The sequence below is a fragment of the Entelurus aequoreus genome, linkage group LG04 (assembly GCF_033978785.1).
Source record: "Entelurus aequoreus isolate RoL-2023_Sb linkage group LG04, RoL_Eaeq_v1.1, whole genome shotgun sequence".
In the NCBI taxonomy this organism is placed as follows: domain Eukaryota; kingdom Metazoa; phylum Chordata; class Actinopteri; order Syngnathiformes; family Syngnathidae; genus Entelurus; species Entelurus aequoreus.
In genome coordinates this window covers 70,042,139-70,058,784 of record NC_084734.1, presented here as the reverse complement: position 1 = coordinate 70,058,784, position 16,646 = coordinate 70,042,139, and the positions used below count along the sequence as shown (strand labels likewise).

General features: G+C 40.1%; 1 pseudogene; it reads right to left on the bottom strand.

Moving 5' to 3' along the window:
* LOC133649221 (transcriptional activator protein Pur-alpha-like) overlaps window positions 1-1,884 on the bottom strand; it is a 66,323-nt pseudogene extending 64,439 nt beyond the window's left edge.
* Window positions 1,885-16,646: the final 14,762 nt, after the last annotated feature.

The window sequence follows — 16,646 nt, the reverse complement described above, 5'->3', positions numbered from 1 at the left end:
GCTTAGCCTGCGCGCTACTAAGAAAGAGACGCGGAAGTTATCAACAACTTTGTGTGAACACGCCGTACTTGTTGGAGCCCACGTCGAAGAAGAAGCGCTTGTTGTCCACAGTCATCGGCGGGCCCTCCGGCAGCTCCGCGGGCTCCTCGTCCACGCCGTAATCGTCAATAAGTTTGGCCAGAGCGTCGCGGAACTCGATAAGTCCCTGCGCCGGGAGCGCGATGGTCTGACCCCAAGCCGGGCCCCCTGTTCACGGTCTGCCGGATCCTCAAGAACCGTCCCCGCTGGTTCTCTTTCAGGTCCATGTTGTACTTCCGATTCTCCCGCACTAGGAACTCGCTTTTCAGGGCCCGCCGCGGCTCATCCTGCACCATGCCCGGGTTGCTGGGACCCAACTGGGCGTAGTGTTCGATGAAGTCCCCCAAGTAGTCGCGGAACTCGACCGCCACCGACATAGACAGCGTGAGGCGGCTCTTGTTGCCAACCGGCCCCGACTTCGGCTATCTTCAAGAAGCGGCCTTTGGCGTTCTGCTTGACGTCCAAGTAGAAGCGTTCATTTTCCCGGTGTAAAGCTGCGAGCCATTTGTCTCGTCTCTGTGGGCTTTTATCACGCTTTGGCAGAACAAAATACAACCTTTGTTTTCCCTGTTTCCAGTTGTGGTTAGCACAACCACAAACATAACAGTTTTTCGGCATTTTGGAGGCAGAATGACGGGTTGAACCAGCGTAGGTCGACAGGTTAAAGAGTAATGGCAACGGTTTGTTTTCAACGCCATTTTGGTTGCTATGGCTCGAAGAACCCGTATGTAGCTCAGTTGCCCGGATGTCGGCCCTCACCCATTGAGAACTCCCAGATTATTGTGTGGAGCTCAGCGAACTACAATGATCTGGCGAGAGTCAGGTTAGCAACAACCAGCACCACCCTGAAAGGAACTTGATATTAAAGGGGAACTGCACTTTTTTTTTTAAATTTTGCCTATCATTCCCAATCCTAATGAAAGACAACGGTGCTACTGGGAGTAATCCATTTGCCTCTAAATCACTCATGTATCAGTCACGACCCAACTAGGACTCTGGATGATGCAGGATTTCTGAAAACAGTTTATTCTCAGAAGGGGAGGGGTCCAAAACGGGAGAAACAAAACAGGCTATCAAAAACCGAACTAACCTTACCTCTAAACTAACAACAATATCAATAAACTCAAAATGCTCCGGCTACGGAGGGAAAAAAGGTGCTATGAATACAATATGCAAAATACAACAAAAAGCGCTCCAACGGAGGAAATGCTAGGAAGCTAATCTTACCTGACAAAAGGTCTACAAACAAATGATCTCCCTTATATATGGGTCAAAAGGTACAAAAACGTGGCAATGGCTGTGAACAGGACTGTGGCAAAGGAACGCTGGAGGTACGCACAAGACGATACGAAACACTCTGGCACAGGACGAGAGGAGGACGAGACATTTATACACATAAGGGAGGGTGACACAGGTGGGCGCAATCAGGAGAGACATCAGACCAGTGAAACAGGAGGAAGAGCAAGTGACCTGAAACAAGAGGGAGAGTTAACCTTTCAAAATAAAACAGGAAATGACAAAACAACATGAAACCAGACGAAATCCAGACAAGACTTTACCCAGGTGTGACAGTATCCAAAAAGCACCAACAATACTTCATTTACATCTCGTGACCTGAATATTAACCAAATATTAGCAATATTTTTAGTATTATGCAAACTAACTATTTTTATCCGTGCCGTGATCACAGAGCGCTAACTATGATGACATACTGAGCTGCTGATCATGATCGCCTGTTAGCTGGTGAAAGGTAATTCTAGATTGTAAATCATACATCTCACCTGGATAGAAATAGGTTGTGGACATAAATTGAGAAGTTGGTCATCCGTGACATTCAACTAATACCCAAATATAGCAAGAAATACATAAAAAAGATGTTAGTTTGCGGTACCGTCTTTTTTTTTTATCATTCGCAAAGATTATGAATAATTTCACATTTAAATGGCCATATTTGATTATCCCATCAGTCGAGATCCTAGTGAAAGCAGAGATTGTACAGTAAGTGATTATTTTTTTATGTTTGTTGTCTCATGAAGTCTGCCATGATTGGTAGTAGTGTTGTTTAGGGATGTGCGTATCGATCCTGTGGTATCGATATTAGCGATACTCACACGCTACTCATTTGGCATCACTTTTCTGAAAAAAGTATCAATATAAACCAAAAAACGGCGTGTGGGGGGTGCAAGCATCACTTACAGATGTTTTTGATGACTTACTTAACTTACTATGTGCTGGGACACCCCTGTACCTGGCAGAGTATAGAGCTGGCCCAGTCACGTGACAGGAGACAGTGAATGAGTGTCGTCAACGTGCAACACACACACAGCCAGCCGACAGAGATGCAGCCAGGCATATCCAGTGTTGTCCAATTGTTGACTTAAAACAGGCATTGTTTTTTTTTTTTGTTAGTAATGTTTACTGTATATTTTTGTTTAAATGATTATCCTAAATTCAAATAATTTCCACACAGGGGAATTTACTGTTAGTTGAAAATTGCTTGAGTTTTTAAAACAAGATAAGAGATACAATTTGGAGATTCTTCATCTTTGCATTACAGTTTTATTTTTTTCCAAGAAAATCTTGAATATATGATTGAATGTGATTTTGGTTTTAATCTGTAACATGATTTCTTACATTTCGAAAACATTAGCCTACAGTATTTCATATTTCATTAATTGCTAATTATATCACAAACTTTAAAAAATAACTGCAGCTTCTTGCAATTCGGATTTGACTGTTAATTTGAAAGCCCTAATATTTAATTATTATTATATATAATATATAGTTATTATTATATATAATATTTAATTTATTTTTCATATTTATGTTATTTATTTTAATTTTACTTTTATTATATATTGACCATAATAAATGTGGTATAAATGGTCTGTATTTGTCTTGTGATTTGTCTTAAATAATAACAATAGTAATAATATTTTTGACTGACAAAAAATTGCCAATAAGAAATTATTGGTATCGGTATCGGTATCGGTATCGATGAAAATGCAAGAAAAAGTATTGGTATCGTACCGAATCCTAAAAGTGTGGTATCGCCCATCCCTAGTGTTGTTGTCGAATGAAAAAGCGATCGTTGTGATGCGTTTATGAAATTAATGAAATGTTGTATGCCTAAAATGAGCAAAATATGTAACTATTACATGAATGTGCCTGTTACTACATTCGTCGTCGGCGGTCACTCGAAACGAGTATGACTGTCCTCCAAGGGATGTTAGGGTGGATTCCCTATATGGAGGACGCCTGTGCGTGGAATCTTTTAATGTGGGGAGACTGGTGCACGGTCAGCCACCACACAGTCCTTGGCATTGAGCGGGCCAGGGTCCAGTGGCATGGAAACCAAGACGACTGGGGACCCGTCTTTGCTGCAGCCTTCATCCGCCTTCCCAGCCGTTGTGGTGCATTCCGCTGCCGCCATCTTCCGCCTGGTCCACCGTTGAGGCGGTTTTCACTATTCGCCCATAGCTGGGGTTATTTACCCATAGCTGGGACAGGGGTTGACTGGGCACCAGGGCATGTCCACACACCGGTGGGCCTGCATGCCCCGTCTCTGGGGCCCCCTGCTGCTCCGAGATCCCGTACAACTTAGCCTGGAACCGCGAGGTTCCAGTTACCGTGTGTGGCCACGAGGAGGCATGTACGAGTCTTGACAATGGAGAGGCTATGTACCGGCTGAGGAGGCTTATGCACTCGGCTCCTCTTTTCGCCCTCTGAGACAGAGGGCTAGCCGGCGGCACTAGCTGAAAGCAATGAGTATCAGGCAGAAGCAGCATGCAGCATAGCAAGCAAAAGCGGCATGCAGCATGCACTAACTACAGGTACTACTACTCCAAGGCTACTGCACTAGACGCATCACATCGCCCTGTGCGATGTTTTCTGCACACACACACTGTTACTACATTACATGTATACTTACAGCGTGTGTATATAAAACATTGATGGAGGCTTTTGGATGTTTTTAGAGTACTTTATAGGCGGAAGAGATTGATTCCCATTGACTCTATTGTTAGCTGACATTAATTTACGTTTATTTATGACTTAGAGTGCATTAAAAAAAATAATATGTGTGCTTATCTCACATAAAGATTGTGAATGGGAGGCAACATTTAAAAAATGTGCTGTTACTCTTTAAATAGGAAGTGGCCAGGACTGGACAATTATGGCACACATAATAATCCTGATTATTTTGATTGATATTGAAATCACAATTAATAACACGATTATTAATTGATTTGAAAACAGAGGTATTTATTGTACCACCAAAACTCAACGTTAAAGATAATTTCAAAGAACAATGGATATAAATGCAACAAATAAACAAGTAAAATATTAATATTATCAACAATAAATACAAATAAAATAAAACATTACAATTTATATTTTCCGTTGACATTTTTTAAAATTCAGTTTTTTACCTTTCACACTTATTTTGTACCACCATAGAATGTGTGCTTTTTGTGTCATAAATAATGTGGTGCAATACATCTTTGGACAATTTTGACCAATATTTTAAGTCGAAGCATAATATGTTTTTAAATGTAACAATAAAGTGCTGTAAGTACATTATGCTTGTGTAAGATACTTTTTTAAAACCTCTATTTTGTTAGCATGTTGAACACTCCGCTGTTATTTTGAAGGGGGAAGAGTGCTGCTGTTCTGAGCTTGACTGTTAATAAAACGACTAGAAGCTGTTAAAAAAAAAAAAAGATAAAAAAAAGAGCGAACCTCTTAAAGAGTACCGATGATTGTCACACACACACTAGGTGTGGTGAAATTATCCTCTGCATTTGACCCTTCACCCTTGATCACCCCCTGGGAGGTGAGGAGAGCAGTGAGCAGCAGCGGTGGCCACGCCCGGGAATAATTTTTGGTGATTTAACCCCCAATTCCAACCCTTGATGCTGAGTGTCAAGCAGGGAGGTAATGGGTCCCATTTTTATAGTCTTTGGTATGACTCGGCCGGGGTTCGAACTCACGACCTACCGATCTGTGAGACTGCTGTCTTTTGTGCGTTGACCTTACATCTGTGACATTGTTCACCACAACACAAGCAGATGAGATGTGTTGTCGGTGTATGGATTGTTTGTGCTTGCTTTAGCTTTGTAGTTTAGTCGGTGTTTCAAGTGGACGTCTCAATTTTTTTTTTAGTTGAGGACGTGTTTTGGCGATGAATAAGCGGTACTGGACACATTATTTTGACGAACAAATGTTCCTCACAATGACAGCATTTCACGTTTGTCAACGGATTCCGCTTTACTGGACAATTCTGTCATTCCGTCCGTGGTTATGGTAACGTGGAAATGCCATGCTATTTTTGTTGAGTTTGAGTGATTATTGATTAGGCATATCAGCGTTGGGTCAAATAAAAAGTAGCAACCATAGTAAGATCCCACACTTGTTGTAGACGTAGTCATTTTTTTCATTCATACGCTCACTCATTTTTTACTTGCACTTTGCAAGGCCCATTTACACAATATGTTTGGACAAAATAATTGCCCAGTCCTGCCTTAGTGTGTATTTCATTTTCTGCATTTTTCTCCCTTTTGTATTTTTGCATCGCTTGATGTGGCACACAAGTATTTGCAACTATTTGCCCAACATAAATCGCGACATGTTTGACTGTCGATGACACCAGAAATGTCTTCCCCATGATGCATTGCAGCAAGAAGCTGCCCCGTAGCTGTGACTGTTGAAAAAACATGAATTATCAGTGATCTGACATTATAGTAATTACCTCTTACGTATGAATCCGAATACAAGCATGTCATGTTAGGGTGCACTGAATGGACATCATAAATAAAAATGTCCTTTGGAAATCATCCGTGTAATAGTCGATGGAATAAATACACCTGAATCCAATTATTTGTATTAAAATCTGTGGCGTTCTCAAATTTGGATAATGAGGACACGTTATTTTTAGTCACTGGCGTAGTAGTAGCAATAGTACAACAAGTAATAGGTTCATCTTGCCATGGGTTAACATACGGGAGAAGAGAAAAAGGCTCTCTTGCCCCAGGCTCGTTGTCATTTGTAACAGTTTCATGTAATATTAACATGTCAGAGCAGAGGAGCAGAGACGCTCCTGCTGCATGTAATGATCGCCAACGGTTAGGATTTTTTTTCCACTGAGGGGAGGAGGAACACTGTGAATATCCTGCCTCCTTACCCACTGGCCTACATTTATACCCAGGTGAACCTCGTGCCTCCTCCACAGCTCTGTTTGATCTGTTTAATGTCACACATATAACTTTAATTCATGATAATTCCCACAATATGTTGACATTTAGGGGGAAGATCAAAGTAAACATGCAATTCTAATTAAAGTGTCTATACCACATTTCACATTTTTGTTGTCTATTTACATGTTTACATTTCTTGAACACCGGAATAAAGTGGCATGTGTGCATGCCCGAAATGCACCTAGTCAATGACTCAAGCAATAATTAACTTTTATATGGATTTTTGGTCCATATTGTTGGTCGGTACTATCAATTCATGTAAAATCAAACAGTTCCATATTTTGATACCGTTTGTTACATGTGCTGTCAGGACTGGTTACAGACTCAGCCGGCTTGAGCACTTGGCACACAAGCACTAAAGCAGCACTGAGAGTGGACTCAGTCGGTCTGTCTTTAGGTAATGAATGTTACAGTTTTCCATGCCAACAAAGCAAGTATGCAAGACATAAAATACTTAAATGTACACACTAAAGTTCCAATTTTCAGAATGTGCTAAACTTATGAGATGCGATGAATGTGTCTATTGTTCATTTTTTCAAAGTTTTTATTTATTTTTTTATAAATGGCTGTGATGATAATGTCAACGAGGGATTTCTAATCACTGCTATGTTGGAATTCGTATTAATATCGATACTGTTGTTGATATTATTAATTTTTGTTTGACTACCTTTGGATTGTTTTGTGTCATGTTTGTGTGTCCTCTCAATTGCTCTGTTGATTGCTACTCTGAATGTTGCTGGGCCGGGTTTGGTTTTGGAATTGGAATTGTATTGTTATGGTATTATTGTGTGTTATTTTGTTGGATAAAAAAAAAAAAAAAAAAAGAATGTGCTAGCTTGATGCTAATTTACGTAGGATTTGCTGTAGTTATTTTTGATTAGCAATAGTGACTTCACGATGCGATTTCAACACCTCCACATTAAGTAATGAAAACTAAAACTAAGATGAATGTTACATTTAACAACAGGTGTTTAATAAGTACAATGCTTACAATATAAACATTCTATAGGACGCAACAAAAGACTAGATTCAGCTTTGTAGCAAAGACTATTCCCTGACTAAGCAACACACCATGCTCTATACAAAACCGCCAACAAACATCTTGGAACGGCAACTGCATGCAAAGTCTACTATATGATACTTGCAAATGAGACCAAAAAAACTAAATATAGCAACTAGACAGCAGAGTTATTATCAGCTTCCTGTAAAATGTAAAAACAATATATACATATTATTTAACAAAAGTAGCATTTATGAACAGACACAGAAGGATTTCCATATGCTGATATTGATATTGTATTGATTCAAAAGTGAAATATACCCATTTGTACTTGGGGAAGCTATAACACAATCAATAATGAAAATATTGAATGTTGCATATGTTGAGTAATAAGTTATAACAAAGGGGACACCACCATATCTGTTGGCAACACATTTCCTTATTTAATCGTTCGTAAACCTTATGTATGATACTTAGACCATTATGTCCCGTGCTTTGTTTTAATGTATCAGTTTTATTTTTGCATTTTTTGTCCATACAACAGTATAATGTCATTTTAACAATATAATGTACTGTTCTTCAATTTCTTGTCTTTATTTATAATTCAGGTCGCGGTCAAACTGCAGTGATATTGTAATGGGTCAATAATTTCCAAAAACAATTTTTACATCTCCACCAAATATTGGGAGTCGTGTTTGCCTTCCCACCAAATTCAGCTTCAGGTGTGAGCTGACCTATGGGTAATTTCCTGCTAATTACACCACATGCTGCCATTTACAAAACATGATGACATTTTCTTCTCCAGCAATGCTCTATAAAATCACAAGAGCCAACTCGTATCGATCAAAGTGCGGCAAGCACACTGATGTTGTCAGAAACATAGTTATTGCAAGAAGATTTGCAGAGGTTTTTTTAAAAGGCATCAACAGAAATCAAACAATAATGTACAGTATTTGAAATGTCAAAGAACATACAGAACAAATTGAAAAGCTCTTCCAATTCATCCTGTTCAGTGGAGTAGGACTTTGTATAATATGATTTATTTTGATCAAATATTACATTTTTCTTTCTTCAACTTGATGTTAAAAGAATACATTGCCTGTCAAAACACACAGCCTGTAGGTAACCAAACAGTTATCTAAAACAGTGTTTTTCAACCACTAGTGTGCCGCGAGATATTGTCTGGTGTGCCATGGGAAATTATGCAACTTCACCTAATTGGTCCAAAAAATCAATAATTATAATCTGCAAATAATGTGCCGTTGCTTAGTGTCTGTGCTGTGTAAACCTTGGCACGTAATACTCCATGTCAGTAGGTGGCAGCAGGTAGTTAATTGCTTTGTAAAAGTCGGGATGTGTTGGGTGAGACAAGGATGGTTTGTTGTGATACCAATATGCAGACCACAGCGGGAGGCAGCGTGAAGGTAAAAAGGTATGTAATGCTTAAACCAAAAATGATCACAAGGGAAAGGCAAAGGAAAAGGCATTGGCTATGCAAAACAAAAGTAAAACTGAACTGGCTACAAAGTAAACAGAAACAGAATGCTGGACGACAGCAAAAACTTACGGCGTCCACAAAGTACATCCGTACATGACATGGGAAGTCATGAAACTGCTACAGGAAAACACCAACAAAACAGGAAGGGCCACCAAAATAACAGTGCAAGACAAGAACTACAGCACTACACACAGGAAAAAAAAAACAATAAACACAAAATAAGGCATGACGACTTGGCAGAGTTTAATTTTTTAACGTTTTCTGCTGGTGGTGTGCCTCCGGATTTTTTTAATGAAAAAAATGTGCCTTGCCTCAAAAAAGGTTGAAAAACACTGATCTAAAACAAACTGTGTTGGGGTATAAAGTTACAAATCCTTTGAAGTTCAGTGGCATCTGGAAAGTAAACCAATTTTTTAGGAGTTATTGTTGATGAAAAAATTAACTGGTAAACAACGTTCTCAACTTGTGAGATGAAGGCTTGTGGCTCTGATAATTGTGACTTTTTGGAGGAGGTGGCTTTAAAAGACTTTCAGGTCTTAACATTTCATGTGTTTTGCTTTACATTGCGTATTGTTTTTTCATTTTTTTTTCATGTGTGTGTGTGTGTGTGTGTGTGCGTGTAAGATATATAAATAAAAACCACAGTATTTGTACTACAGTATGATGACATATTATGTTGTATAGTGAAATCATTATCCGAATCAATATCATCTGGTTTACAAAGAGAATAGCCAGTTCTGTCCCTGCCATGGAAACCGTCACCATCACCTTATTTAGTTTTCCTCCAACAATGGTAGACACCTGACAGCCCTCATGATGCCTAAGTACCAATTGAATTGGACAGAGTTGTGTGCAAACTTTGCCAGGCTGTTAATGTATATAATATGGTATACATTTATGTTTAACTGCATCCATTTTTATTTGTATTCCTATTTTATTTTTCCCTAGTCAGCTTACACCGTGGTTCAGAGAGAAACATTTTTAGATTTCCCTGTATGTCCAAACCCAATTGACAATAAAGATGACTTTAAACCTCTGTCTTGCAGTTTCTACCACTGAGATATGCAACGACTGAGACATTAGTTTATTTTACTCATTTTTTAAGCGTCCTTGACAGTTTGTCTAATCTGCAGGTTAAAATAGTTTGAATTAATATCTAATGAACTAATGGATCAGTCAACCCAAACATTAGTCAGTGATCAATGGTGTTTGTCCTAAATATGTCCTAAAAAATCATAACAGATGGATACACAAGTTTTTAACAATATTTATGTCTCCTGTCGTCTCTGTTTTTTGGACCTTGTTCAGAGGCAAGAGAGGGTACCATGACAACAGCTTTATTAATCACATCTATCATCGGCAATACCACGGTGACCATTGGGAGCTGTAATCTCCTCCCAACAAGCTAACTATTGTGTTTCTGAAAGACTCGTTGTAGTGTCCATTAACTTGATGTTTGTGTGTGTCCGTTCATTAGTGTGTTGGGGGAATTTGGATGTACTTAGTGAAGGAAGTTCTTTGATCGTACCGTAGCAACATGTGTTGTTATAGCGTCAGAAGTGGGTGTAACATAAAACAATGGTGTCAGAAGTGGGATAATATCAGCTATGACATCATCCCTGGCATATTTAGGGACAGGTAGTGTGATGTAGCAAACCTTTGCCATACGCTATGATTTCTTGATTAATCATCTGCTTTAAAGGCCTACTGAAACCCACTACTACCGACCACGCAGTCTGATAGTTTATACATCAATGATGAAATCTTAACATTGCAACACATGCCAATACGGCCGGGTTAACTTATAAAGTGCAATTTTTAATTTACCGCCACACTTCCGGTTGAAAACGTCTAGATATGATGACGTATGCGTGTGATGTCAACGGTTGATACGGAAGTATTGGCACCCCATTGAATACAATACAAAAAAGCTCTGTTTTCATTTCAAAATTCCACAGTATTCTGGACATCTGTGTTGGTGAATCTTTTACAATTTGTTTAATGGACAATGAAGACTGCAAAGAAGAAAGTTGTAGGTGGGATCGGTGTGTTAGCGGCTGGCTGTAGCAACACAACCAGGAGGACTTACTTGGATAGCAGACGCGCTAGCCGACGCTAGCCGACGCTAGCCGACGCTAGCCGACGCTAGCCGACAACCGCACGGATGATCAGGTGAAGTCCTTCGTCCTTCCGTCGATCGCTGGAACGCAGGTGAGCACGGGTGTTGATGAGCAGATGAGGGCTGGCGTAGGTGGAGCGCTAATGTTTTTATCATAGCTCTGTGAGGTCCCGTTGCTAAGTTAGCTTCAATGGCGTCGTTAGCAACAGCATTGTTAAGCTTTGCCAGGCTGGGAATTATTAACCGTGTAGTTACATGTACATGGTTTAGTAGTATTGTTGATCTTCTGTCTATCCTTCCAGTCAGGGATTTATTTATTTTGTTTCTATCTGCATTTGAGCCCGATGCTATCACGTTAGCTCAGTAGCTAAAGAGCTTCGCCGATGTATTGTCGTGGAGATAAAAGTCACTGTGAATGTCCATTTCACGTTCTCGACTCTCATTTTCAAGAGGATATACAAATCTGTGATCCACAATAGAAAAAGGAGAGAGTGTGGAATCCAATGAGCCAGCTTGTACCTAAGTTACGGTCAGAGCGAAAAAAGATATGTCTTGCACTGCATTCTAGTCCTTCACTCTAACGTTCCTCATCCACGAATCTTTCATCCTCACTCAAATTAATGGGGAAATCGTCGCTTTCTCCGTCCGAATCGCTTTAGCTGCATTGAAAACAATGAGAAATTTTGAGGAGTCCTTCCTCTGGTGACGTCACTCTACTTCCGGTACAGGCAAGGCTTTTTTTATCAGCGACCAAAAGTTGCAACTTTATCGTTGATGTTCTCTACTAAATCCTTTCAGCAAAAATATGGCAATATCGCGAAATGATAAAGTATGACACATAGAATGGATCTGCTATCCCCGTTTGAATAAAAAATATTCATTTCAGTAGGCCTTTAATGTTTTAACACAATAAATCCATCTGCCGTGCAGAATTATTTATTATCCCTGCAACGTCTCAAGCAAGGCAATTAGTTTTGTTGTTCCAGCTGACCCGAGAGTGACAAGCAGCAGATATAAACGACTCAATATGGAAGATGCTAAACACTCTCTTTTGTAAAGTAATGCTGTACAGAAAATATGGGCATCTACGCTGGGTCCTAGGTTCATTGGCCCATTTGAGATTGAAGCCATCATCAGCCCAGTCAAGGTAAGGCTCAAACTTCCTTCATCCATCAAAGCATACCGTTTCTGCCGTTTATTTTCTGCTTTGCCCCCCTCTCCTTTGTGGAGAGGGGGGGGGGGGGCACAGATTCGGTGACCACAGATGAAGCGCTAGCTGTCCAAAGTCGGGACCCAGGGTGGACCACTCATCTGTGCATCAGTTGGGGACGTCTCTGCGCTGCTGACCTGTCTCCGCTGAAGATGATCTCCTGCTGGCCCCACTATGGACTGGACTCTCACACTATTATGTTAGATCCACTATGGACTGGACTCTCACAATACTATGCTAGATCCACTTGACGTCCATTGCACCGGTCGCCCGGGGGAGGGACCCCACATCTGCGGTCCCCTCCAAGGTTTCTCATTGTCATCCCATTGGATTGAGTTTTTTCTTGCTCTGATGTGGGATCTGAACCGAGGATGTCGTTGTGGCTTGTGCAGCCCTTTGAGACACTCGTGAATTAAGGCTATATAAGTGAACTTTGATTGATTGATACCCTGTTTTCCATGTCTCTTTGTTTAAGCATGTCTCTCCTCCTCCATGCATAATTGGTGACCAGCCAGCATATACAGTCAAATATATTCTCAATTCTAGGGGGAGGGGTTTACAGTTTCTTGTGGATTGGGAGGGTTATGGGCCTGAGGAGCGTTCATGGGTTTCTCGTATCTTAAAGCCAAGCCTTATTCGGGGCTTCCACTCACTCTGCCAGGGGGTGTCTGTTAAGGGGGGTTCAGTGACTTTGCTCCCTTTTTGTATCTTGTTTTTCACGGCAATTCTATGTTTAGTCGCTATTTGTTAATCACTTGGACTTTTTGTTTTTTCCCACCTGTGTGCTTCCTTTGTTAAATATTTTTGTATTTTTGACTTTTGCCTGAGTCTCTGCTTTGGGGTCCAAATACGCCGCCAAACCAGCTTATGACAGTAACATTTTCAAAAGGTTTAAGAATATTTCTCATCTCCCGAGAAAATATGCAATGGGAATGATTGAGTGAAAATCTGGCTAGAGAGGAACATGCAACTTTTCTCTGCCTACAATTGAACATTCATCTACAAAAGACAGGAGCATCTACTATGGCAAATAGGTGCCAGCTTTTAACCACAAACTTAGTCACTGCTCGGTGACAATCTATCATGGCATGCGTCATTGTACTCTTCCCTGCTGCGGTGAAAGGAGAAGCTAGAGAGAGATGCTTATCTAAATGAGAAGGCATGTATTTAAATTTAACAGGTAATGGCAGCTTTGACAATTAGGCAAATGGCACACACATGATAGGCGGTGTTAGTTAGTAACTGTTGTATTTGCAGCAGATGACGTGCGATTGTTACTGCTGCTGGGATGAGATCGTAGCAGTTAAAAAAATTATATTTATTGCATGACGTGTGTTCAAATGTTTCAGCATATTGGTCCTATTTCCTCTTTTTGATGAAATATATGAGTACAAGTAGCGCTGTTGCAATCTTTTCTTGTAAGATGTAAACAAAATTTGGAGCGTTCTGCTGCCTGGACGCCATGTTGCTGTCTGTCGTCACGATGCATTGTGCGTCGTGACGTCATTCTTTGGAACCGGTTTTCGATTCAGATCCCTACTGATAAAGCCCTTTAACAAACATTCAAAAACTGCCAGCAACGCACCATGTACATGTGACCTGCATATTAATCAAGCTATAGCAACATAGTTATTCTAAGAGATAACACAGAGGAACTACTTTTCTGACGTAGTGACACATCGCCTTGCTCACACTGCTCTTCAGACCTCTAGCGAGTAGCCGGCTACTAACTGGATTGAGCTGATAATATTGGTTGCTACCCACCATAAAATTAAGAAAAATAAGGAAGAGCTTGAGCTGCTTCTGTATTGCCTTTTGAGTTCGTAAAATGTAATGTTAGATTGTAAATCATACATCTCACCTAAATAGTACAAACCCCGTTTCCATATGAGTTGGGAAATTGTGTTAGATGTAAATATAAACAGAATACAATGATTTGCAAATCCTTTTCAACCCATATTCAATTGAATGCACTACAAAGACAAGATATTTGATGTTCAAACTCATAAACTTTATTTTTTTTTTACAAATAATAATTAACTTAGAATTTCATGGCTGCAACACGTGCCAAAGTAGTTGGGAAAGGGCATGTTCACCACTGTGTTACATGGCCTTTCCTTTTAACAACACTCAGTAAACATTTGGGAACTGAGGAGACACGTTTTTTAAGCTTCTCAGGTGGAATTATTTCCCATTCTTGCTTGATGTACAGCTTAAGTTGTTCAACAGTCCGGGGGTCTCCGTTGTGGTATTTTAGGCTTCATAATGCGCCACACATTTTCAATGGGAGACAGGTCTGGACTACAGGCAGGCCAGTCTAGTACCCGCACTCTTTTACTATGAAGCCACATTGATGTAACACGTGGCTTGGCATTGTCTTGCTGAAATAAGCAGGGGCGTCAATGGTAACGTTGCTTGGATGGCAACATATGTTGCTCCAAAACCTGTATGTACCTTTCAGCATTAATGGCGCCTTCACAGATGTGTAAGTTACTCATGTCTTGGGCACTAATACACCCCCATACCATCACAGATGCTGGCTTTTCAACTTTGCGCCTATAACAATCCGGATAGTTATTTTCCTCTTTGGTCCGGGGGACACGACGTCCACAGTTTTCAAAAAAAATTTGAAATGTGGACTCGTCAGACCACAGAACACTTTTCCACTTTGTATCAGTCCATCTTAGATGAGCTCAGGCCCAGCGAAGCCGACGGCGTTTCTGGGTGTTGTTGATAAACGGTTTTCGCCTTGCATAAGAGAGTTTTAACTTGCACTTACAGATGTAGCAACCAACTGTAGTTACTGACAGTGGGTTTCTGAAGTGTTCCTGAGCCCATGTAGTGATATCCTTTACACACTGATGTCACTTGTTAATGCAGTACAGCCTGAGGGATCGAAGGTCACGGGCTTAACTGCTTACGTGCAGTGATTTCTCCAGATTCTCTGAACCCTTTGATGATATTACGGACCGTAGATGGTGAAATCCCTAAATTCCTTGCAATAGCTGGTTGAGAAAGGTTTTTCTTAAACTGTTCAACAATTTGCTCACATATTTGTTGACAAAGTGGTGACCCTCGCCCCATCCTTGTTTGTGAATGACTGAGCATTTCATGGAATCTACTTTTATACCCAATCATGGCACCCACCTGTTCCCAATTTGCCTGTTCACCTGTGGGATGTTCCAAATAAGTGTTTGATGAGCATTCCTCAACTTTATCAGTATTTATTGCCACCTTTCCCAACTTCTTTGTCACGTGTTACAGGCATCAAATTCTAAAGTTAATGATTATTTGCAAAAAAAAAATGTTTATCAGTTTGAACATCAAATATGTTGTCTTTGTAGCATATTCAACTGAATATGGGTTGAAAATGATTTCCAAATCATTGTATTCCATTCACATTTACATCTAACACAATTTCCCAACTCATATGGAAACGGGGTTTGTAGTAGGTTTCTGGCACCAAGCCAGGAAGTTGGCAAGCTTTGAAAATCCATCCACTGCAAATTTGGCTCACAACAAATGGAATGCAGCATACAACCACACAAAATAGCTGGAAAGCATTTGTTGTCTGAGGAGTGAGGATTATTCTAAATTTACCATTTTAAGCAGAGCACGAGTGCTAAAAGAAACAACCCTCCATCAGTCGGCATAGCCGTGAGAGCGGACATTGTGTGTCACCGTTTTCTTCTTTTTTGAAACATGTTGCAATAGTGCTACACGACAACACTCCAAGGCTCCCATGAAGTCTGTGATGAGCAGTAGCAAACACAGAAAGTGCTCTTTTTACTGTTGTTGTTGATGGAAGTTGTGTTCGTTGTTATGCACTCTGTAAAATCAATGTGCCCGGGAAAGAAGTTATGGTAATGCTTAAAATGACCAAAATACTGTAAATATGTTATCATGAATGTGCCTGTTAGTACTGTAAATTACGGACTATAAACCACTACCTTTTTCCTACACTTTGAGCCCTGCGTCTTATAAAAGGGTTAGGGTTAGGGTTAACCCTAACCCTAACCCTTTATAGATTTATTTTCACTTAATACCGTAAAAGCTTTGTGTTTAATTTGTTTCATTAAAATTCTAGCATAGGACCAAAATGGTGTGTTATTGTTTGTGCTACGCCGCCATCTTTTGGATACATTTGGTCACTGCTGGTTCTGCAAGTTGAATATGTACCTCCTGTTTTGCCTTGAACTGAAAGTAAAACTGTCCACAGCGTTTCTGCTCGAAAGGATTCTTCATTTATCACGGCAATCAACGTTTGTAAGTTTTACAATTTAACTAAAACAATTCATACTTACTAAACCGTCTCATGTGTGATGCAAGTAGCAGTGTTTTCATGCATATTTGTACGTGCTATCATAATGTAATGAATGTTAGCATCAGCTAATATGCTAACACAACTACGAGTGTCTGTGTTAGTACTATTAACTTACAATCTTTTTGTATTGTTTCATTTTCACAAATTCCTCAGTTAATTCACC